Source organism: Alligator mississippiensis, chromosome 4 (assembly GCF_030867095.1).
Source record: "Alligator mississippiensis isolate rAllMis1 chromosome 4, rAllMis1, whole genome shotgun sequence".
NCBI classification, from domain to species: Eukaryota; Metazoa; Chordata; order Crocodylia; family Alligatoridae; genus Alligator; species Alligator mississippiensis.
Window position 1 is genome coordinate 211,022,179 of NC_081827.1, and position 24,324 is coordinate 211,046,502.

General features: G+C 42.4%; 1 pseudogene; it reads left to right on the forward strand.

Moving 5' to 3' along the window:
- Positions 1-24,324, forward strand: part of LOC102577168 (dynein beta chain, ciliary-like) — a 264,557-nt pseudogene that overhangs the window by 218,496 nt on the left and 21,737 nt on the right.

Genomic DNA, 24,324 nt, shown 5'->3' on the forward strand with positions numbered 1-24,324 from the left:
GAGTATCCTCAGCTACCACTGAACTAACTCAAGAGTACCCAGCACTTTACAACACTGAATTCACAACCATTGAAAATAAAGGGTCAGTGCTTCATTCCCTGAGCTTCCAAAAGGCCCCTTAATTTTGGGTGAAGTAGGATTGGCCCTTATAGTTTCATATAGTTTCATAGTTGTTAGAGGCTGAAAGGGACCTTACAGATCATCAGGTTCAGCCCCCCCGCACTTGGGCAGGAAAGATTGCTGGGATCAGATGACCCCAGGAAGATGGCTATTAAGACGTATTTGAAGATTGCCAGGATGGGTGACTCTACCTCCTCTGGGGGGAGCCTGTTCCAAACCCTTGGCACTCAACTTGTAAAGAAGTTTTTCCTTATGTCTAGCCTGAAGTGATCCTCATTCAGCTTGTGCCCATTATTTCTTGTCCTCTCCTGGGGGGCTTTGGTGAACAGATGCTCCCTCAGGCCCAGATGCATGCCCTTGACATACTTATAGGATGCTACCAAGTCCCCTCTGAGTCTTCTCTTCTCCAGGCTGAACAGTCCCAAGTCTTTCAGCCTCTCCTATTTGAGGTTGTTTATTCCATAAACACTAACAAATTGTCTCTAAGAATGAAGACATTTCAATTTCCATATTTTCTCTCATTAGGAATTTTAGTGAGCGTATCTACATGAGACACTTAATGGCAAATTAGCATAGTTTACTGTGAAGTAAGCATGTATGTCTACAGGTGTACATGCTTACTTCATAGTAAATCTCCCTAATGCCAAGTACATTTTCTATGTGCAAATGCAAGTAGCAAATGTACACAGCATTAGCAATGGCACTGTAGTGCTCATGTAGATGCCTGACTGGGAGCCAGATTTGTTCCCGGTCAGGCATCCACAAGGGTTGGAAGATGGCTCCCTGCCCCTATGAGCTGCCTGCTGCTGGGGCAGACTCTGCCACAGAAGCCCAAATGGGGACTACTTCCACCTGCCCCAGCAGCTGGGAGCTCCTTATCTCCCAGCTTTTGCTCTGCCATCATGATCAGGGAGCAGGGGGCTGGGAGACCCTTATTTCCCAGTCTAAGCCCTATGGGACTTGGGCTGGGAGATAAGGGTCACCCAGCCCAAGCCCCATGACCATGGAGTTCAGGCTGGGCAATAAGCATCTCCCAGGAGCAGCCTTGCAGTTGTGAAGCCAGCACTGGGAGCTCCCTGCTGGAGAGGGCTGGGGACCTGTTCCATGAGCATAGAGCTGGCAGGCAACACACTGGGGAGCTTGTTACCCCCCAGCTCTGCAAGCTCAGATCTGGAAGAGCAATAAGCTCCCCAGCCTTCCCCTGCCCCCCCCCCCGCCCCCCTCCGCCCCAGCTCCATGCTCACAGAGCTGGGTGTGGAACAAGCTCCCCAGCCCCCACTCTGTAATCACAATTTCGATCACAGAGCAGAGGCTGGGAGCAACCTGAATGGGGACAGTTCTCCACCCAGCCTGGAGCTGGCTGGAACCTGCCCCTTACTGGGACACTTCCCAGCCAGTCCCAGGCTGCCCTGGGAAGCGGTGCAGTCTGGAGGTGGCTGGAAACTGTCCTGTTTTGGGCAGTCCCCAGCCAGCTCTGGGCTGCACATGCAGACTTCCCCGTGGAGCCTGGAGCTGGCTAAGAACTGTCCCAGTCAGGGGCAGGTCCCAGCCTCATGTCCTGATCATAATCGAGGCACATGGCTTGAAAAGAGCTGCACAGATGGGGCAGGTTCCAGCCCCCTGCCGTCATCCCCTGCAGCTCTTTCCAAGCCCATGCCCCTGATTAGGGAGCCAAGGCCAGGAGCTCCCTTCCGTCAGGGCAGAGGGACATTGTCCCCTCCCCAGCAGCAGGTAGCCCCCAGGGCCAGGAGATAGGTGTCTTCTGGCTTGCTGCTAGCACCCAGGGGGGTCTGGAGTTCCCCCTAGTGGCAGTAGGGTTCATTGCAGGGCTGCAGGGAATTGGGAGCAAACCTGCTCCCAATCTAATCCCTGCATGTGTACACACCTACCCAAAAACCCTTATGGTGCAGTATCTTACTGTGCAGTAAATCTGGGGTAAATGCAATAAAGGCTGGGGTAAATGCATGTGTAAATGTGCCCAGTGCATCAGTGTCTTGGTATCATCATCAATATATATGCCACCTCTCCCTGATTTTTTGTTGCAGAAGTGAGGGCATTAGAATGTCTTCTTTCAGAACTGCTTTTGAAATGCTCAATCTTTTTCACTGTGCAGGTATATTGTGAAGTGGATCTAAAACACCAATCCTTGGCTCAACCCAGTGCAGACCTTGCCACTGCAGCAGAGAAACTTGAAGTTACTAGATAGAAGCTTAAAGTAGGTTATTTCATAATTTGAATTGATCTTGGTTTTTTTTGTTCTTGTCCATTATTAGTCAAGTGTGATGCAACCCATATGGATATTTAACTTGTATTACAAATAAAAAAATAAAATTGAAGCTTGTAAGTAACAGTGTCATTAAAGAAGAATGTTAGATTTACTGTATAAATTATGCTGATTGGTTCTCTAAAGTAGTTGAAAATACTGTATATTCTACTGTCATTGATGCCGAGTCACAAGTGATATACAAATATACACACAACATACTTATGGGAACTTTCCTTTCCTTTTCTTTTTCATTTCTTTTTTTTTTTTTTACAAATGTTATTAAAAACACACTTGTCACCCTACCCTTACAAAATTTCATACATTAAGCATCCTTATTTTACCAAAATTTTATATTGCAAAAACAACTGCATATCCAAAAACATTTAATTACATATATTAAACCCTTAACTTAAATCAACTTCCCACAAAAGAACCCCTTACAGAACTCTTTTTCTTCATACAGAAATCCATGAAAAACAATTACCTCAGCAACCACCTGAAGCTCTCCACCCCTCCTATCAGTCCTCTCTGTTGGTTTAGTGAAACATGTGTCCAGTCCTTTTTCCTTCACTTCTTCTTTGCCTCTCCTCCAATCTCTTCTTTGTCCTGATCAATGTAGTATTTCAATTCATGCAGACCCAGTTTTAGGCACTATATTTCAGTGAAAGCCAGCCCCTTAATAATCCAGAGGTTTCTTACTTTCTGTAAACTAGTTTTAAAACATGCTAATAAAGTCCTTAATAACATTTCCTCCTGTCCCTTTGGTATGGGTCCATGTAGTACCATCTCCCCTGCTAACAGCTTTATTTGGGTGATATTCAGAAAGTGGCAGACCCTTCCCACACTCCCTTTGCATATGTGCACTCCTAAAACATGTCCCACTGTTTCTTCTTCCCTGCACCTCTCCCTTGAGTAGCTCAGTGAGCTCGTCAACCCCATCTGTGTTGCACCTCTCTCGCCAGCAAGATATTTCTTATGACCATCCATGCTAGGTCAGCATATTTGCCTTTTAGTTGTTTAACCACCACCACTCCTCATACCTTCTTCACTTGTCCTTCTGTGAAGTTTTCTACTGGCAACATTCTGCCTCTCTCCTTTACTGCTTTCATCAATTACTTATTGTTATTCCTTCAAGACCTTTAGCCCTATGTTCCCTATTTTATACTTCTGCATGAAACCTTCCATCCTGATATAATGAATTGGTGGCTGCCACACCCGTAGATTCTTCAAAGAGGTCTGATATACTCCATATTTCCTCAAAGTGCAAGGGACTTGGTTGTCATGGGTGACTTCAATTACCTGGACATAGACTGGGAGGAACACTTGGCTAAGTCAGATCGTTCACGCAGTTTTCTGACATTGATTGAGGAGCTCTTTCTGACCTAGGAACTGCAAGGGACAACCAGAGTTAACACTCTCCTAGGCTTGGTCTTGGCCAAGGGAGATGATCTGGTGCATGGCTTGAACATTGAGGGTAACCTGCACGACAGCGACCATGAAATTATCAGGTTCACCATTTGCCGTAAGGTCGACAAAACCAGCAGGATTGAAGTCCTGGACTTCAAAAATGCTAACTTTGACAGGCTCAGAGCATTAGTAGGGGAGGCAATGCAGAACCAGGAAGACAAGGCAAATGGGGTGAACAAAGAGTGGTCATTGCTCAAGGATATGATCCTTGAAGCACAAAAGAAAACCATTCCTGCAAAGAAGAAAAGGCAGCAGGAGGGCTGGCAAGCCCTCCTGGCTTAACAGGGGCATTGTGGTCCTCTGAAAAAAGAAAAAAGAGGTGTACACACAGTGGAAGCTAGGGATGGTCCTCAAGGAGGACTATACAACAGTTGCCAGCACTTGTAGGGAAATAATCAGGAAAGCCAAGGCGGTGACGGAGTTTAGGTTAGCTACAGGAGTCAAGGACAATAAAAAGTCCTTAACACCTTGGGACAGCTGGTAACCAATGTTCAGGAAAAAAATGAACTCCTGAATGCCCACTTTGCTTCGGTATTTCACCAGACCAAGGGAAAGTCAAGTGAGATATGGCTCACAGGGGACATGCCAGGACTGACAGCCTCCCCACTGTGGATGCTGAGTGGGTACAATACCAACTAGAAAAACTAGACATTTATAAGTCAGCAGGACCGGATGGACTTCTTCCAAGAGTGCTGAAGTAGCTGAGGTTATCATGGAACCCCTGGCAAAGCTCTTCCAGAATTCCCTGAGGATTGGAAGAGGGCCAACATTGTGCCCATCTTCAAGAAGGGGAAGAGGGAGGACCTGGGCAACTATAGGCCAATCAGACTAACTTCCATCCCAGGGAAAATCCTGGAAAAGCTCATTAAAGAATCTGTGTGCAATATGCTCATAGAAGGTAAGATTCTGAATGATAGCCGGCATGGCTTTTGTCACGGGTAGGTCTTGTTTTACCAATCTCATCTCCTACGACCAGGTCTCTCACCACCTGGAAAAGGGAGACGTAGTAGACATTATATACCTAGACTTCCAAAAGGCTTTTGATCGAGTATCCGATGATATCCTTGTGGGAAAACTGGAAGATTGTGGGCTTAGTTGCTCAATGGTTCAGTGAGTAGGAAACTGGCTACAGGGTAGGACCCAGAGAGTTCTCATTAATGGATCTGTGTTGTCCTGGTGTGAAGTGGCCAGTGGTGTTCCTCAGGGGTCCGTGCTTGGACTGGTGCTTTCCGACATCTTTATCAATGATTTAGATAGGGGAGTGAAAAAATCACTGGCCAAGTTTACGGATGACACCAAGTTATGGGGGAGTGTGGTCACATCAGAAGACAGGTTGCAGATAGAGGTGGACCTGGACAGGCTTGAGAGTTGGGCAGACCAGAACCAGATGAAGTTTAACACTTCCAAGTGTAAGGTAGTCCATCTGGGGGCAAACAGCCCTCAACATACATAGAGGCTCGGTGGTGACAGCTTGACTTGCACCACGGCTGAAAGGGACTTAGGGGTAATGATTGACTATCACATGAATATGAGCTATTAGTGTGAGGCAGTGGTCAGCAGGACAAACAACATACTGGCATGCATCAAATGATGCATTTCGTGTACAACTAGGGAAGTGATACTCCTGCTGTACTCAGCACTGGTGAGACCGCAGTTGGAGTACTGCATCCAGTTCTGGGTGTCGCACTTCAGTAAGGACGTGGAAAAACTTGAGAGGATCCAGAAAAGAGCCACTCGTATGATAAGGGACTTGCAAGGCAAGCCATATGAGGAAAGGCTGAGGGACCTGGGCCACTTTAGCCTAAAGAAGAGACGGTTGAGAGGGGACTTGATAGTGTCTTATCGCTATATCAGAGGAGTGCATCAGGATCTCGGTGAACAACTGTTCACTTGGGCTGAACAACTGTTCACTCCCAGGGAAGACCAGTACCAATGGATACAAACTCCTGGAAGGCCGCTTCAGGCTTAATACCAGGAAAAACTCCTTCACAATCAGGGTGTCCAGACTGTGGAATAAACTCCCTCCAGAGGTGGTTCATTCAGCTACCCTGGAGATTTTCAAGAGGAGACTGGACGGTCACCTCGCTGGGGTCACCTAACCCCAGTTGTCTTCCTGCCTTGAGCGGGGGAGCTGGACCCAATGATCTGCAAGTTCCCTTCCAGACCCTAACAATCTATGAATCCATGAATCTATGAAAAAATTGCAGCTGTGTGAAATCAGGTGACATGCACTGTTTTCTTCTCTCCTTCCACTACCACCTTGCATACTGCACTTACATATTTCTTGTAGATGAATAATCCCAAGTCTGGCAGCCTCCATCCCCCATTTTTCTTGCTTTGTGCAGTTCAGATCTAGCCACCCTTTCTCGTTTTGCAGAATTCTGAAGAACTCTCCCATCCTATTCTTCACCATCATCCACCATTCTCTGGTACTCATAAAATATTTCTTCAGTGTTCTCTACCCTGCATACTGTCTCGTGTATGCTTGACACATCTCCTCATCTTGTAACAGTTGCACATTTAACTTCCACACTCCCATTCCCCTTATGGGGCTCTTACCAAGACTCAGTTCCACCTTCAGCATCTGGTGATCACTAAGTGCTGTTTCTTTCTTCCTTATCTCTATTTTTTAATACAAACACAAAGTAAATTCTTGATGGTTTCTCTCCACTGGTGAAAAGAGACCTGGGTGGCATGATAGACAACCAAATGAACATGAGCCACCAATGTGGTGCTGTAGCTGGCAGAGCTAATCAAACTCCGGCATGCATCTACCAAGGCACCTTGAGTAAGGCTAAAGATGTACTCTTGAGTAAAGCCAAAGATGTTCCTGCTCTACTCGGCCTTTGTGAGGCTGCAGTACTGCATCTAGTTCTGGGTGCTACACTTCAGGAAGGATGTGGAGAAGCTCGAGAGAGTCCAAGAGAGGGCCATGAGCATGATTAGAGGCCAAGAGACCAGGTCATATGAGGAGAGGCTGAAAGACTTGGGAATGTTCAGCCTGGAGAAGAGAAGACTCAGAGAGGACTTAATGGAAGTCTACGAGTATATCAGGGCCTGGGGGAGCAATTATTCACCCAGGCTCCCCAGGGGAGGACTAGAAATAATGGGCACAAGCTGATTGAATATCGCTTTAGACTAGACACAAGAAAAAACTTCTTTACAAGTCGAGTACCAAGGGTTTGGAACAGGCTTCCCCAGAGATGGTACAGTCACCCAGCCTGGCAGTTTTCAAAAAGAAGAGGTGCGGAGCTCCTGGCACTCTGCTGCTCTGTGCTCCATCCCTTCACATCTGTAACACACTAAGGGGACAGCATGCAGCCAGGTGCCTTTCCATCCCACATCTGCTACACTTGCATCAGTTCCAAAGAAGGTTAACTGTACCAGTTCTGATGATCTAAGTCTATGGATACTCATCGTAATTTTGTCTATATGTAAATTACTATGCATATAGGCAAATTACTATAGGCATGCTTATTTCAAAGTCAGTGTGTTCAAGCTTGCTCCTCACTTCCATGTATTCAGGGAAAGAATTATCTGACAGAAAGGGGGGAAGGGGCTGCAGGGGGAAGATGTTGGGGGGGGGGCAAGGACAAGGAGGCCACCTGACCCCCTCCTTACCCCCCAGATTTATTTTCCCTGCTGTGGCAGTAGAAGGGGGACAAATTCAAGGCAAGCCTCCAATAATTAGATTCTGTACCCAGAAAACTATAACAAATGTATACATTTTCCATATATAGAATTTAATTACTGGGGGGTAGTATCATTCAGGGTCATCTTATATTTGACTAAATACAGTAATTCCTTCTATCAAAGAACTGTGATTTTTTTCTGGCTTCTTCCCCCTGAAAATTAAATCTACAAGTTAGCTTCCCCCCAGCCCCCCGTCACCCCCCGAAAAAGCCAGTAAAAATAAAGCAAGCAGAACCCCCCCCAGCCTCCTCACATTAATATGACAAGGCTCCCATGTGAGACATTCCATTTAAAGAATTACTAAGGCATCAGTATTGAAGCTTGGACCTATTTGGACTGATAAAGAATAGAGAAGTACAAAGTAGCCTTTGACCTTATGACATTTCCAAGTTCCAAAACTAGTTATAAAATCAAGCTATAAAATGCACCAATAGGTGAACATTTCACTCCATTTTCATTTGACCATTTTGCTTTCAAAAACACCCAGGAACAATGAACATTTGAACTTGAAGTGATCCAGGTTTATTTTTACTCCAAAAGAGGTGGCTTCAGTAGAAATATTGATTTTGTAGCATTTGTCCAATCATCTGCAGAAAATGGAGCTGATCATGCAATCCCTTCTGAAGGCAAAGGAAACAGTCATTGTTCACAAAGTAGCTCCCATTGATTTCAGTGAGATTACTCACATGAATAAGAATTGGAGGGTGAGGGATTTGACCCATTTTCCTGTTTACAGTGATTATGTCCAATTATGCACTGATCTGCTTGTATACAGTTTTCATTGATGCTGATCCAGTTTAGTCTAAAACAATATGGTTGTCTTTCCCTATTTGTTCCATTGTTGTAAAGAAAAACTCCAATCCATTGTCTAAATTGCAGTTTTTCTACTGTATCTTCATATATTATTCTGAGATCTGAATTAACAATCATTAGTACCCAAGTTGCCTTGTTTAGGTCTGCCTCCCATGGTCTAACGAAAAGTCAACACTTAAAAAAATTTTCTTATGTCCATTTATTTTTGTTCATTATAGTTAATATGCTAGTCCCCAGGAGACAACTGAGAATGGAACTCAGTGCTAGGCACTATATAAACATAAATTAGAAAACACTCCCTGTCCCAAAGGGCAGGTACTCTCAAAGCATAGGAAACATGGAATTGGAAGGGACCTAGTGGGTCAAGTCTAGTCCCCTGCTGTTGTAAGCAGCCATTTCATAAACTGCTCAGGCTCCATCTTAAAACCAATTAAGTTTCATGTTCCAAATGCTCCTTTTGGAAAGCCATTCCAGAACCTTCCTGCCTAAATTTATTCAGGGCCAGTTTCTTTTCATTTGTTCCTCCGCCAACTTAATTCTTTAGTTCTTTCCACTCTCTTTTTCTTGGTGTGTCATATATGCATCGTTTTCTGATGTGTTCAAGACAACACTAATATTGTCTTTCTGCCTTCATTTTGCTAAATTAAATATGCCAACCAATCCACATGAGGCCTACAAGAGGGAAAGGAAAGGATATAATATACCAGCATTATTAGGTGATTGGACAGTGCCTTGCACAATTCACTATAATATTGGTTAGGAATTATGTTTACTATACAAAATATTAATCATCATCATCTTCAAAGCCTATGATTCATTTTATTCTGGACTGACACCATTTATGCTTTTCTGACTTTTGAGTTGTAAAGCTGTAGTTCCAGAACAGTAACAATTGATTATTCTGTCAGTGATACTTTCAAAGAAAATAAGTGATGAAATGTACAGTATATTTCAGTTTGCAAGGATCACTTTGATGCACAATTTTGCAATGGAAATGAGCATATAGCATATTCATATGTACCAATAAGGAAAATGACAAATGCTCACAGTCCTTGTTCAATTCACTTATTCAGTAAAAATATTCCTTCCATTCGAATCTGACATTAATTTTGTTTCCTTTTTAGAAGAAAAACATGAAAACAAATAATACTGAACTAATAGATAAAAATTACTTACTAGCTTTATAGCTAGGGACCTACTTAATTCGTGGTTTTGTGGATTTCATGGAAATGGCAAAATCTGGGCTTGTTTGCAAAAATCAACAAAAAATCCCTTAATAAACATGAAATGCAGTCCCTTGCTGCCTGGAAGGGAAGGTGTCGCCTGGCAGGATGGCATGCAGGGCAGCAGACAAGATGGCAGCTGCCCCTCCTCCTTCTGCCAGGACCTCTTCCCCAATTAATACCAGGGGACATGGCCACATAAAGGGCAGCCAGCCATCAAGATGGCAGATGTCCCCTTGTCCCTCCTCCCCCCAGGCTTCTCAACCAATCAGTGCTGAGGGGTGGGCCCTCTCCACCAATCAGGGCCACCACAAAATCCCAATGTCTTTTCCTCGCTCCTCCTGGTTGTGGGTCATGGACTGAGGATGGAGAGACGGGTTGAGGTACTCAAACAAAGACTGCGGCGCTGGTGTCATCATGAAGGCTTTGGCTTCCACAATCACAATCCACTTTTTGGTGAGAGAGGTGGTGGTCTGCTGGGAAGAGACAGCCTCCATTGCAAAGCTGGCAAGTCAGTCAGCAATACTGAAGTTCTCAACTTCAGGAAAACTGACTTTGACAAACTCAGGAGGCTCGTTGTCGAGGCCCTAAGGGACCACAACTCAACAGGAAGAGGAGTCCAAGAGGAGTGGTTGCTCCTCAAGGGAGTGATCCTGACAGTACAAAGGATGGCCATCTCATCTCGGAGGAAGGGTAAGAAAAGGGCGCAACAACCCCCTTGGCTTAGCAGGGAACTCAAGGACCTCCCACACCTCAAAAGAGAGACTTATAAAGGGTGGAAGGCTGGAATTACTACCAAGGAGGAGTACTCAGCACTGGTCCATACCTGCAGGAAGTGGATCAGGAAAGCCAAGGCTGCAACCAAGCTCCAGCTGACTTCACATATCAAGGATAACAAAAAGTCCTTTTTCAGATATGTAGGGAGTCAGAAAAAAAGCAAGGGTAACATTGGACCCCCGCTGAACCAAACAGGACAACTGATAACCAACACCCAGGAAAAGGCAAACCTGCTTAATGGGTGCTTCACATCGGTCTTTCATCAGTCCAATGGGACTGTCCTGCCTAGTAAGACACAGGACAGCCAGGGTGAGGTCATATTTATACCCAGCATCAGTGTTGATCTCGTAAAGGATCACCTTGAGAGGATGGACACCTTCAAGTCATTTGTTCCTGACAGAGTACACCCTAGGGTACTCAAGGAGCTGGCAGGCATCATAGTCCAACCATTGGCAAAAATATTTGAAAATTTGTGGCGCTCAGGTGAAGTACCTGATGAATGGAAGAAGGTCAATGTGATACCCACCTTCAAGACAGGGTAGAAAGTAGATCCTGGGAATTACAGGCCAATCAGCTTGACCTCAATCCCTGGTAAGATCCTTGAGAAAATTATCAAGGAGACCCTTCTGGATAAGCTGACTGAGGGCAATATCCTGAGGGATAGCCAGCACAGGTTTATTGCAAGTAGGTTTTGCCTGACCAATCTCATCTCCTATGACCAGATGACGTTATCACTTGGACAAGGGAGAAGAGATAAATGTCATATACCTGGACTTTAAAAAAGCCTTTGATTTGGTGTTCCATGACCTCCTCATGGAAAAATTGGCCAACTGTGGCCTTGGCTGGGCTCCAATGGCTGGGAAATTGGCTCCGAGGTCAAACCCAGAGAGTAGTGGTTGATGGTAGCGAATCATTATGGTGCTCCGTGACCAGTGGCATCCCCCAAAGCTCTGACCTTGGACTGGTTCTCTTCAACATCTTTATCAACAACGTAGACATTGGTGTCAGAAGTGCACTGGCTAAGTTCACCGATGACACTGAACTTTGGGGCATAGCGTCCACACCTGAGGACAGGCTAGTGATCCAGGCTGACTTGGATAAACTTAGTAAGTGGGCAGATACAAACCTGATGATGTTCAATACTGATAAATGCAAGGTACTCCACCTCGGGGGAAAAAAACCCCACAGCATGCTTATAGGCTCAGCAGTGCTACGCTTGCTAGCACCACTGCTGAAAGAGACTTGGGGGGTCATGACTGACCACAAGATGAACATTAACCACCAATGCGATATTGCAGCTGGTGAAGCAAACAAAACCCTGGCTTGCATCTATAGATGTTTCTCAAGTAAATCTCAGGATGTCATCCTCCCACTGTACTCAGCCTTGGTGAGGCTGGAGTACTGCATCCAATTTTGGGCTCCACAATTCAAGAAGGATGTCGAGAAGCTTGAGAGAGCAATGCGCATGATCAGAGGGCAAGAGAATAGGCCTTATGAAGAGAGGCTGAGAGTCATGGGACTCTTCAGTCTGGAAAAGTGCAGGCTCAGGGGGGACCTGGTGACTGCCTATAAGTGCACAAGGGGTGTTCATCAGGATCTGGGAGAATGTCTGTTCACCAGAGCACCCCAAGGAAAAACAAGGACCAATGGTCATAAACTACTTCAAGACCATTTTAGACTGGACATAAGAAAAAATGTCTTTACTGTCCAAGCCCCCAAGACCTGGAATAGACTCCCTTCGGATGTGGCACCTACTCTGGACTTATTCAAGAAACGCTTGGATGCTTATCTTGCTGGGGTCCTTTGACCCTAGCTGACTTCCTGCCCATGGGGCAGGGGGCTGGACTTGATGATCTTTGAGGTCCCTTCCAGCCCTAACATCTATGAAATCAGCTTTGCATGCCATGAGCAGGCTGTGAAAAATTTTTTGTCTCACCATGATTTAGGTAGGTCCATGATTATAGCTACCAATTAGGTAAGAATTTAGCTAAATAACTCCAAGTCTAAAGAACATTATCCCTCTGGATTTGTCAAGGAATTTCTTGTGAAAATCTTATTACTAATGTGCCCTTCAATCTAAAATAATGTTTTTATATGAGTATATTAAACTGAGAGATACATTTGCTTATGTAAGCAGGCAAACTTGTGTACATGTATATATTCTTAAGTCTGCATTCTGATGAAGTGAGCTTCAGCTCATGAAAGCTTATGCTATATATATTACAGCCCCTCCCCCCCCCCCACCATGGTGGTCTATAAGGTGCAAATCAACCTTGCCGTGCGTGCGTGCGTGCGTGCGTGCTGGGGGGGACGGGGCTGCCAGTTAGCCCAGTTTCTGCACAACTTTGTCTGCCAGTAAAAGCTATCCCTAGCTCTTATGACTGCTGAAATACTAAACCAAGTAAAAATTGATGTTTGTCTTCCTTAGAAATTTAGACACATTCTGAAACAACATATTTAAAAGATGGGTGGACTTTTATTGTCTTTCGTCTTAGTAACGTATTAACCATGAACTCTAACCACAGAGTTTTAAATAGTATGGTGACTCTTCTGTTGTAGATTATTTGAGAAGAAATATCTAGATGAAGCACTGTGACAAAGGAACATCTCATGGCCAGTCTAATTGTTGGCCTGCCCATCTGCCTAGGGCAGTCTGCCCACCTGCCTTTCCTACCATACCTTTGATATGACTTAATAATTGATATTTAGAAGGTGGGAGGCTGCCCATTTAATGCCCGATGCCAAGGGCATAATACACAGGTCTGACCTCCCCTTTACCATGTCCCATGCTTCGCAGATGGCATCCAAATTACTCGTAACTCCCCCAGGCCCACTGGTGAGCCACACTCAGCCTCCGCCCCAAACTTGACCTCAGGTATCTGGAGACTTACCTGGGCCACTTGCCCCCCTCACTGGGGCCTCAACTCATGCCCCCTCAGTGGGGCTCGCTCTATCAAACTACCAGGCAGCCTATGTGCAGTCGTTCAGACCCCTTTCACAGACCCTACTCTACATAGCCCTCCCTGGGACTTCTGGACTTCACACCCCTTGGGCCTCAGGAGTCCGTCAACCTACCTTGGCCCCCAACTCAGACTACAGCCCACTCAGGCGTCTTTCAGCATGCCTGGATCCTACCTGTTCCTGCTGTGGGGTTACCCACCATGTTGTGGGGGCTAAAGCTATGAAGTGCCCCATGCTCACCTTTCATTAGGGAGGCAACTGGTATGGCATTTCCTGGGGCCCACCCCACCACAGGCAGCCCCACCACACCATCCATCCCTAGCAGGGTGTAGTTTCAGGTCATCCCCCAGGACCAGTAACCTCCTCCATCCCCACAGCTCCTACCCTTGACCTTCAGGTATTCTGGGAGCAGCAGCTCCAGCCAGGCAATGTTATCCCTCTTACTCCCTGCAGCAACTGCCAGCTTAGCCTTTAGGGTCTGGGTTTATACTGAGGCTGCTCAGCCCCATCCTCCAATCCTGGAGCCCTCCCACAGTCATGTGAGCACCTTGTTAGGTCACACTGAACTTGCCAGTTGCACCTCAGTCTGATCAACCTCTTAAAGTGGCAGCCATCAAAGGTGCCCAGCCACAAGTATCTATCTAATGTTGTTGTGTATGGTAACCATTAGAGTGGAAAAGTTGTGTTGGAACTGTGGTATGAAGCCTACAATTCCTGGTTTCCAGAGGAGTGGAGTACTACTAAGAAGGGGTCAAGGGAGAATGACAGAGGACTCCATATAGGGGAAGCTGGTTTACATACTAGATGACCCAAGCAAAACCAATAGCTTTAGCAACTACTAATTTACTTGGCAGTATGTGAAAGGCTTATTCTCCAGTAGAATTTCCAAAATGTATCATTTTCCTCTGCAAGGCTGCAGTAGGATTTAGTTTTTTGTGAGCCTGAAGGTACTCTTTTATTCTCAACAGCTGCTGGTATTATTTTTGCATACCTAAAAATATTGAACTTTGGTGTGGAGTGACCATTTTGTTTATACCTGCCAAAAAGAGAAAGGGAGCAATGGTTTTTTCTTATGGCTGGCAAGGGAATAAAGTACATCATTTGCAGTTGAAAACAGAGTAGTAAAAGAAGAATGGGTCTTTGTTTTCAGCTTTCTGGAACTGAAAGGATGACTTTGCTTTTAACTGTTAAGGGAGTGGACAAAATGAGGCCTTGTTTAGAGCTCCAAGTTTTTTTTCCAGGGAAGATTTTCAAGAAATGACTATTCTCATTTTTCAGAGGCTGGAATGCTCAGGAAATGTGTGTATGAAAGTCACCTCTCAGTGTACCATTCGATGGATCAAGATGTTTTGGAAACTTTTCAAAGGCAAACCTTTCTTTGGGGGGGGGGGTTGTTTTTTTGTTTTGGGAGGGAGGGTTGTTTGTTTTGTTTTGTTTTTTCGCAGTACCTCAGAAAGACATCTCTCTAGACTCAGTTGTGTTACCAACCTATCCTGATAAAAGATTTGTGCAGAAAACTTGCCAAATGTCTAAAAAAAAATATGTGCTGAGTGACACGGTACCACTATTTGGAAATACTTAGTAAATAAATAGTTTCTTTTATGACCTGAAACACATTATTTATACACATCACCTTAAAGTTACAAACCAGCTTTGTATAATTTGTGTGGCCCTTCAAAGCTTCATCTAGACATCAGGAAATTGATTTCATAGAAGCTATACCAGGCCTTTCATTGGACTCCTTATCTGCCACACACATAACTTATTTTATCTGAGTTTTTAAAAAACATGTTCTATGAATAAAAATTATACTGTAATGCCCTACCAGTAGAAAATTGCTGTGTGCATTTATCTTCAATAAAAACCTGTGCTTATTTATAGTGTTAGTTTAGTACAGTATGCTATACTAGTTTATCTGCTGGACTGATTTAAATATTATTCATTAGTATTCATTGAAGTGGCATAGCATATTTTTAATTTTTATTGTTTGTTACAAGGATTCTTAATACATTCATAATGAAAGGGAATAAATGGCCACCAGGAGTATTTAAGATCATAGAAATAATTTCCGTTTGTAAGAGAATACTGTCTCACCTTAGGTTTCAAAATGAATGTTTCATATGTTCTTGCTTTGTAGTGATCATTGTACATGTTTGTATCCTGGTTTTACATTGCAAGGACTATTTAAATCCTGGCTGTATTGTATTTTAAAATTGTAAATTCTTGCCCCTAATTACAGCAAGACTTTTGAGGTACAGTAAATAACTTAGTGTCAGATGGACACAGCACATAGCCAGAATTAATAGAATAAAATGTGCATGAAGAGTGAGCAGGGAGATGAGAGCCAAATCTTCTACACTGGTAGAGCTCAGCAGAGTTCTTTTTAAGGCTGAAGTTGTCTCTGCAGCTGCTCTATTTTTCTTAATAGTTTTGACTGGTGCATCCCCTGGCCCTTTTTTCAAGGAAATCTTTGTCTGATATGCCAAAGCTACAGCTATTCTTGTTGTGCTTCCTTATCCTGCTACCACTGCACAGTGAGACTGTCCTGATTTTGCCTTCCATTCTTAGTTGGGTTGAGGAAGCAGGATTGGCTCTGTTGCTGTTAGGTACATGCTAATTTTGTAGCATTGCCTCTTACTATTTGTGGAAGTTGGCTGATATGCAGCACAAGTCCCAGGTAGGTACAGAGAACGAGGAAATGACCGACAGCAACAACACAAGGGATTCCTATCACAGCCGCTCAGAATTATACAACACAACACAAATAGATCTTTTGCATAATGACTAAAAAACTGTTAATAATGGCCATCTTCAGTAACATAGCAACAGCCAAATCCTTGAAAAGAGGAAGTTTTCATTGATAAAGCATTTCATTTAAACATTGAAATTTGGTATAATGTGGAGTATGAAATAAGTTTTGAAAGGGAGCTGATGATTAAGAAGAAATGCAGTGGGCATTTAATAAATGGAGGAACCGCAAGATAATTAACTGGCATGCATAAAGATTCATGCTTTATACCAAAATTTTAATTTTGCACATAAATGTGCCTGATGTAGGCAGCATTTAATCACCTAGCTGACAGGAGTAACTACTTTCATTTAACCTTGACTGAAGATCATGAATTCTAACAGGTTTAATTGGATACATCATTTAACAGAATGAACAGAGCAAATTTTTCTCAATTCATAGGTTCTGATTGACATGCACCAGCAATAAGGCGTTGCACAATTAAAGCTGATCTGTATTCCTGGCCTGGGCAGCAATTGCCATAGTGATGTGACACTGTTTGATCACTGTGGCACTGAAACTATACTGAATTTCCCCTTGTTTTGAAAAGGGCAATGCTTTAAAAAAAGAGCGAAAGAAAGAGAGATTTGGGCACTTTATTATTTTTTAACATTAATCACATTGATATGCACAAACTGTAAGGGAAGGGGCTTGTCTTGTTATCTGTAACTCAGGGGAAAGAAGGAAAAACGGTATCATGTTTTATCCATTTGGCATATTACTTACAGAAAGTCAAAAATGGGGGGAGTCAAGTGAAATATAACACATTCAGGGCCCTCACTGTCTTGGATTTCTTTTTGGATAGGAAATAGAACTGAATGCATGATTTTCACCTACAATCCATTCTTTCTCCCCCCCCCCCACCTAGATTTCACTGCACAGTCTGGTAGGTCAGAGATGTCCTACTAGGTATATTGGGGGGAATAGAGAAGGGGTTAATATTGCAAAAGAAGGGAAAAGTGAAATCGTACCCAAAGTATTTTCTTGTATGTAATATTTAATGTGATGAAATCTTGAAAAAAATGATTAAGTTTATGCTGCCCCCAGGCAACTTCCAGTTCCCCAAACAGTTTGCATTCATGAGCTCTCCAGAGGTTTGCTGTCTCTGGCAGCACTCCCCTGGTCATATTTTAACCTGCATGAGCTGGAGCTATTCTTGCCCCAGAATTAATCTCACACAAGATTTTTTATCTATTCATAGGCCAAAATCATAGCCGCCTTTTGTTAAACGCATTTGCCCAAAATGACATGCATCTGAGTCAGTGACAGCTCTCAGGTCCCATTGTGGCTAGAAATGGGAGTGTACTACCACTGAAAAAGGAGGGCTCCTAGCTATTCCTTTGGATATGCCTTGCTTGATTCTAATCCCAGAGAGGCCAGAAATATTAGATTTTTAAATTGTGACATTATTATATCTAAAAATCTATTTTAAGTCATTTTAGAGATCTCCAAAATTCAGTTAGTTATAATAGATTTCTCCCTCTGAGGCATTTAGAGTTTGGCTCATGGTAGGTATTAAGGGGGCAAAGGGAAACAAAGATGTTTAAATTCACTCTAATATTTTTAAATAGTTTCTATTAAATACTTAAGATAAACATCATGGGTCATCTCCAGCAGCATTAGGGATGCCTTAAGGTAAGACCTGATATTTTTCTTTGCATATGGGGAATTTCTAGTTGGTAGAGAGTTGGTTTCTTGGAATAGGAGGTAGAGACAGAGTTCAATGTGCCTTGGCAAGCCAAGCTGGCAGAGAAGCTCTCTGAGTCTTAGACATCTCTCTTCCTTGTGCAGGGTGACGGTATAAATTTATACCCTCACCCCACACAAAGGAGACAGAAGTGCAGCAGAAAACCATTTATATTGCCAAGCTCCTCCTCTTCACTTTGATATGTGTTCAGAGCTGCTGGGAAACATCCATGCAGGAACCCCTAACTATGATGGTCTGGAATAGTATGGAGGTTTTTATTGGCAGACAAGAACCTTGTCTGCCTATGTCCTTAGACCAACATGGCTACAACCAACACCCCCAAGGTTTTTATTGTCCACTTATTTAAAATATAGTTATTGTCTCTTAGAAATGTTGTGCCATGTAATTCACTTTATCATTCCTATTGATAATATGTATGTATCCCTCAACCACACATTTGTGTATTCCATGTTGCACATTATATCCATATGGTGCCTTTGTACAAGATCTCAGGCGACCATTAACAAAGCAAGTTTTACAATTAGCAAAGCAATTAACAATTAACCATTGACCATTAACAAAACAAGTTTTACAACTCTCTGATGAGGTAGCCAATACTGTTGTACTCATTTGCAGGTGGGCAAACTAAGGCACGTGGTGATTTTAGGGATTTTTCCTATGATCTGCAAAGCCAAATCAGTGGCAGAACTGGGGATGGAATTGGGATCTGTTACCTAGTTTAACGATTAGATCTGTGGCAGGCTGGCCAGTGGGCACCAGAAGCTCAGACTGTTAGCTTGCACCCGAAGGGTAAGTAACCTAGGAGGGGGTAATAATGTTCTGTTAGGTAACGGGATCCTTCCCTGGGTGCCATTTCTTCTTTGGGCTCAGCTGATGTGCCAGTGTTGTGGTCTGTTTCCTTACACTATTAGGATTCTTTTTGTAAACCCTGCATCCTTATTATTGTATTAGGAGAGGATCGTAAGCTGTTTTATATCTGAACCCATTGTTTGGGTTATCTGTATATATTTGTGACTCATTTGATGTAACCTGATTGTGTATTTTCAGTTATTGTCCCATCACTGCCAGATATTTCTGTCAATGTTTTGTTGACTAACATTCAACATGGAATGGGAAAAAAGTTGCAAAACTCAACTTCCTCACCAATGGGATCTTGTGTTTTATCATTAAGTGCTGCTTCACCTGCTGCCTGGAGGGCCCTGTTGAAGAGGCAGAGGCTGCAAACTAATTGGAAAGCCATAGAGGACTAGGCCTGTGCCTGAGTTCAGGGTTGAAAAGAGCTATTGCTTGTGTAAACTTATATCTGTAAATAACATAGATAGATAGATAGATAGATAGATAGATAGATAGATAGATAGATAGATAGATAAGAGGGGGTGTGCAAAATGGGCTGTATTTGATTCGGATTCAGCTAGAATCAGGGATAGTGATTCGATTCATTGATTCGGATCACTGTCCAAATTCGATTCAGCTGAATCCGAATCTGAAGATTTGCTACAGACACAGCTTTAAATGTTTTTTCTACATACCTTGAGGTACCAGGTGCGGCTCATGAATGCTGTGATGGTGGGGCAGATGAAGCATCCCACAGGAACATGGCCCACCCTCCCCTCCCGGCTTGTGCTTGGCAGCAGACCCCCCTGTGCCCTCCTGGCTCGGCAATTGGTCACAGGGGGACCCCTCGTGCCCCCCCAAACCCAAGAGGCATCAGTCACCAAGCCAGTGGGTGAGGGGAGGGTCCATCTGCCCCAGCATCTCAGCATTCATGAGCCACCTGGTACCTTGAGGTATGTAGAAAAAACATTTAAAGCTGTGTCTATGTCTGAATCATCAAATCTCTCCAAATTGATTTGGAGGGTTTCAATTTGATTCAGAAATTAAAAGGTCTCCAGTTTCAATTTGGATTTGGAGATTTGGTCGCTGAATCTCCACTGAATTGAATCAGTGACCAAAGCAGCGCAGAGCCCTAATAGATGGATGGATGGATGGATGGATGGATGGATGGATGGATGGGTTTACATAAGTTCATGGTTATAAGTTTTATATTATGCTGTATCATTAAACCTGTAAATAGTTAACTATCACTGGGTGTCCTTGGCCTCTACTGTGCTCTGTAGGAAAAGGAGGTGAGCTGGCCTACAGCTAGGTAACCACACTCCTCACAGTGTACACACACTCACTGTCATCCCTTCAATTGGAGAGGGGATACCTTCTGTATACCACCCAGGTTACAAATCTAAATGATCAGATCTGGCTTTGTGAAACACCAGTGATGTCAGTAGTTTGGCTTACAGCTTATATTGCTTTCCTACACATTTATATAGCCATTCTGGATGATTGCAATATGTTCAAGTCCCAGCTCCCAGCCAAAGATGCTATTCATCTGCTGAAAATTACACTTCTGATTAAGTACTTCACTAGACAGCAAAATACCAGATTGCTCTCTTGGATTTCAGAATTCTCCGTATATTTACTGCTGTTGCAAAACTCAACTTCCTCACCAATGGGATCTGCCCTCCTCTGAGAGCCATTTCTGTTCTTTCACTGTTACCCTCTTGAGTTGGATGTCATTTTTTTGCCTGGTGCTCTTGTTCTGCCTTCCATGTCAATCTGTCACTTTCTTCTCTATATGAGAACTACCAAGGGTCTGATGTAATATACATGCTTAAAGTTAAGAGCTTACTTAAGGGCTCTACTGGACCAGGGCCTGAGTCCCTCCCTTTTTCTAAATCTAAGGTAGAATATTTGAAAGAACCTGAGTGATTTAGGAGCTCAAATTCCATTTTTCAATATTGACTGAAGCACTTGGGAGCCTAAATGATATTGAAAGTCAGTGATGCTTTTGTTTTTAAGTTACTTGAGTACTTCTGAAAATGTCTATCCCTCATCTTTGCACCTTTCTAGTTTCCTTAGCTTCTGAATGGAGATCTCTGCAGAATGTTTCTGACATCTCATGTGAAGCATGCAACCTTAATAGGAAATATATTGTATTAAATCTTGCTAAGTTTCAGATACCTTTCTGGGAAAAAATGGCATTGTTCTTTTCACCGGGCAAAGTGAAATGTGTGATTGTGTTTTGAATGTTTTGAACAAATGGCAAAAATTACAAGAACTGATCTTTTTCCCCCCTACCATTTTCTGACTGTAGCTTCTGATTTTGCAAACTGGGGACAAATTCTAAGAGCAGTCATGTTTACAATGTTCTCACACTGTATAATTTAACTTTTAGAAATATAAAATAAGCAGAAATATTTTTACTTATTCTTACAGTGTCCAAAGTTGTTTCTTACTGTTTTTATTTAAAGGAACTAGACACAAACCTGGCTGCCTTAACCACTGCCTTTTTGAGAGAGCTACAGCTGAGAAAATCCGCTGCCAGGAAGAAGTGAATAGAACTAACAAGACTATTGAGCTGGCCAACAGATTAGTGAAAGGTCTGGAGGTGAGGTCCTACAGGGCAGGCTAATGAAGCAGCCTACAGAAAGCACTTCTTTGTTATACACTACTGATCTGGCAATAACAGAGGCACTTAGCAAAGAACCTGATGAGCTGAAAAAATTATGTCATTATCATTCATTTTTTTATAATAGAAACATGTTTTTGACCTTTACAATTTCTTACATTTTTCCTTGCTGTGGTATATATTAGCTGTAAGATTACCTAGTAACTAACATATCTAAGAACATTTAAAAAAATAGTCAGTCTTGGGTATTGACAATTAAGATGATTTATTAAAATGCAATGACTGCATTTGCAACAATTAAATGATGCTAATGATACTGCCCTGAGTTGGGTTACATAGAGTATAATAGAATTTGCAGTACTTAGTTAAGTAATATGATAATTCTCTAATTATCTCTCTGAGATGTGCAGTGGGTATTACATGAGAGAATAAATAATGGCAAAGCCCAGAATTATCAAAAAATCCATATTGTCTGTTGATCCAAGTTGGCTCAAGGGAATCAATATTCACTGATGGATTTTTCATTATCATTCATCTATCGTTGATGTAATCTTTTATATATATTTTGAGATATTTTACTCTATGTTAAAATTCAGCTGGAACTGGGAATTCTCTTGTGATGGCTCACTGCCATTATAGGTGTTATGGAGTTCTAACCAGTGCTTTTGAGCTGATTTTGTTGTCCAGATCTGTAGTGGACAGCAAAAATTAAGATCCATTTATTATGAAGTAAAGTTATATGGTTGTGTGTGGCTAGTAGAACTTAAAATATAAAATGGTGTTTATAGTTATGGTATTTACAGAATCAATAGACAGGATTTATTGACTGATAGATGGAGTGTAGTGGAAAAGGCCTATTGTTTCTGTTTAAAGAAGTAAGATGCATGAATTTAAAATGTTAACAGCCAACTTGAAAGTATTGCATATTTTAGTGAGGAACTCATGCTTCCAAAATGAAGCCATATAAATAAAATAAGATAAAATTTTTAAGTACACCAATAAATGGTTATTCTGGAGCATGTAATGATAATATTTTCTTCTACCTAATATATCACATTGTTTGGTTCTACCATGACTGCCTGCTGTGGTTGACAAGATCTGGAATAGCATCCATATAGAGATGAAATGGATGACCACGTTGTGGGGGGAGGAGTGGCATAATGGGGAAAAAAATCTAAAGGAGAAGGTAGAGATAAAAGGAAAGAAAAGTTGAGTCATTCACTATATGAAGATGATAATGTGAATTTTAATGGAAAGCCCTCCACCGGGCACCTTCCAAAGTACCAGTTCTCTGAAGAAACTGGACAGCTCTGTTATAGGAAATTGAAGCTATCATTCATACTTAACTGTGTCAAATTAATCCAAGATTAATAATAACCCAAAGCTGTGGCTATTAGGTGGCCTATATTAATTTGAATAGCTTGAGTGCAGTTCATGGTAAGCAGGTAGATTGACTATTTTGCATCTTAATTTTTGCTGAGAAAATACTCTCATTGTTTTCAATGAAATAATTCAATTGTTTTTATGCTAAAGCTACTGCTGCAATGAGTAGCAATGAGTGTTGCATAAAGAGGGTTCACAAAATTCCTAAAGATCAAGTAGTATGTAAATGGATCCTTGCCATCTTAATCTCTTGTTAAACATAGTTTCACCCTGCAAATTATCACTGTATTATAAATAGTACTGGCATTCTCTCCTCTAATTCCTGAGATAAAATGTTGAATGAACTGCCTCATAAGCTGAAGTTCTCTAGCTACAAGAAAAGGAATGAGGGCAAAATCTTGAGTCAATTGGATGTCATGGCAAATCTAGTATTGTTTTTACTGGAGGAAAATCATGTCTTAATATAGTGAATGGCACCTCTTGCCCGTCCACTCTTGTTTCTGAGCCCTCACACAAATAGTCTTACCCAAGGGGAGGAGAGCCTTATTGCTACTTGGTGCCCATTCAGCCTCCAATTGGTGCTAGCTATAATCTGGAAATCTGCCTGCTGACCATTCATTTCTTAGAAATCACCAAGCAGCCATTTTCAATACCATCTCAAGCCTGAGTTGAAATTGAACAAGTGATTTAGTTATTTATCAAAGACATTAGCAGTTCCCCACAGTCATTCAAATCCATGACTAAGGTTACACACCTGTGCAGAAACTCTGGAGCCTGTCACAAATGGCTGCTCCTTTACTACTATAGTAGAGGATGCTGTTGACTAGATTTTTTCTTTCTCCACAATAGAAGCATTAATTTGAAGACAGAATATTTTGTGCAAAATAACTGCTTTGGATCTGCTGTGCACTCTCCACATTATTTCTCTTGCTTCTGGCAAATCTGAGTAACACAAGACAAAACCACAGCAATAACTACTTACTTTTTGCAATTTATTTTTTAAAAATTGATTAATATTATATGTTTTTAATCCTTGTACTCTAGTCAGAAAAGGTTATATGGGCCCAGTCAGTAGCTCAATATCATGAACAAGAAAAAACCCTCTTGTTCATGATAATGTAGATCTGCTGCTAACTGTAACTTTCATTTCTGATGCTGGCTCATTTTCAAAAAAGGTATTGGCATAAACTAGTTCAAAATGTGTGGTTGCCTTATCTGAGATGCCAAAAGGTAAGCCAGGACTTGCAATGATGGCTGCTTCATTAAAATATACAAGCTTCTTTCTTTTAAAGATTCACAGTACATCAGAAAAATTCAGCACCTGCCCTATTTTCTTTCTGACCTGTTGACTTACAGTATAGATTAGTTGTTTTGTTGGTTTTTTAGCAAATACCCCATTGGATAGGATGGCATATTTGGAAATGACAAGTTGGCAAAATGCATTCCTGAACACGAACAAAATTTACCACTGGGTAATGCTACATCTTTGAACCATGTTCATTATCTGGTTAGAACTAGACATGCTGATTAACCCACAGATGTAGGGGCCACCATGCCCTACCTTCTTATAGATTTAGGGGAAATGTTTTGTAGCCAAGTCCATCTTCTAATATTCTGGTGAGTGGTATGCCATGCTGTTTGCATGAGGGAACAGCTTTTTAT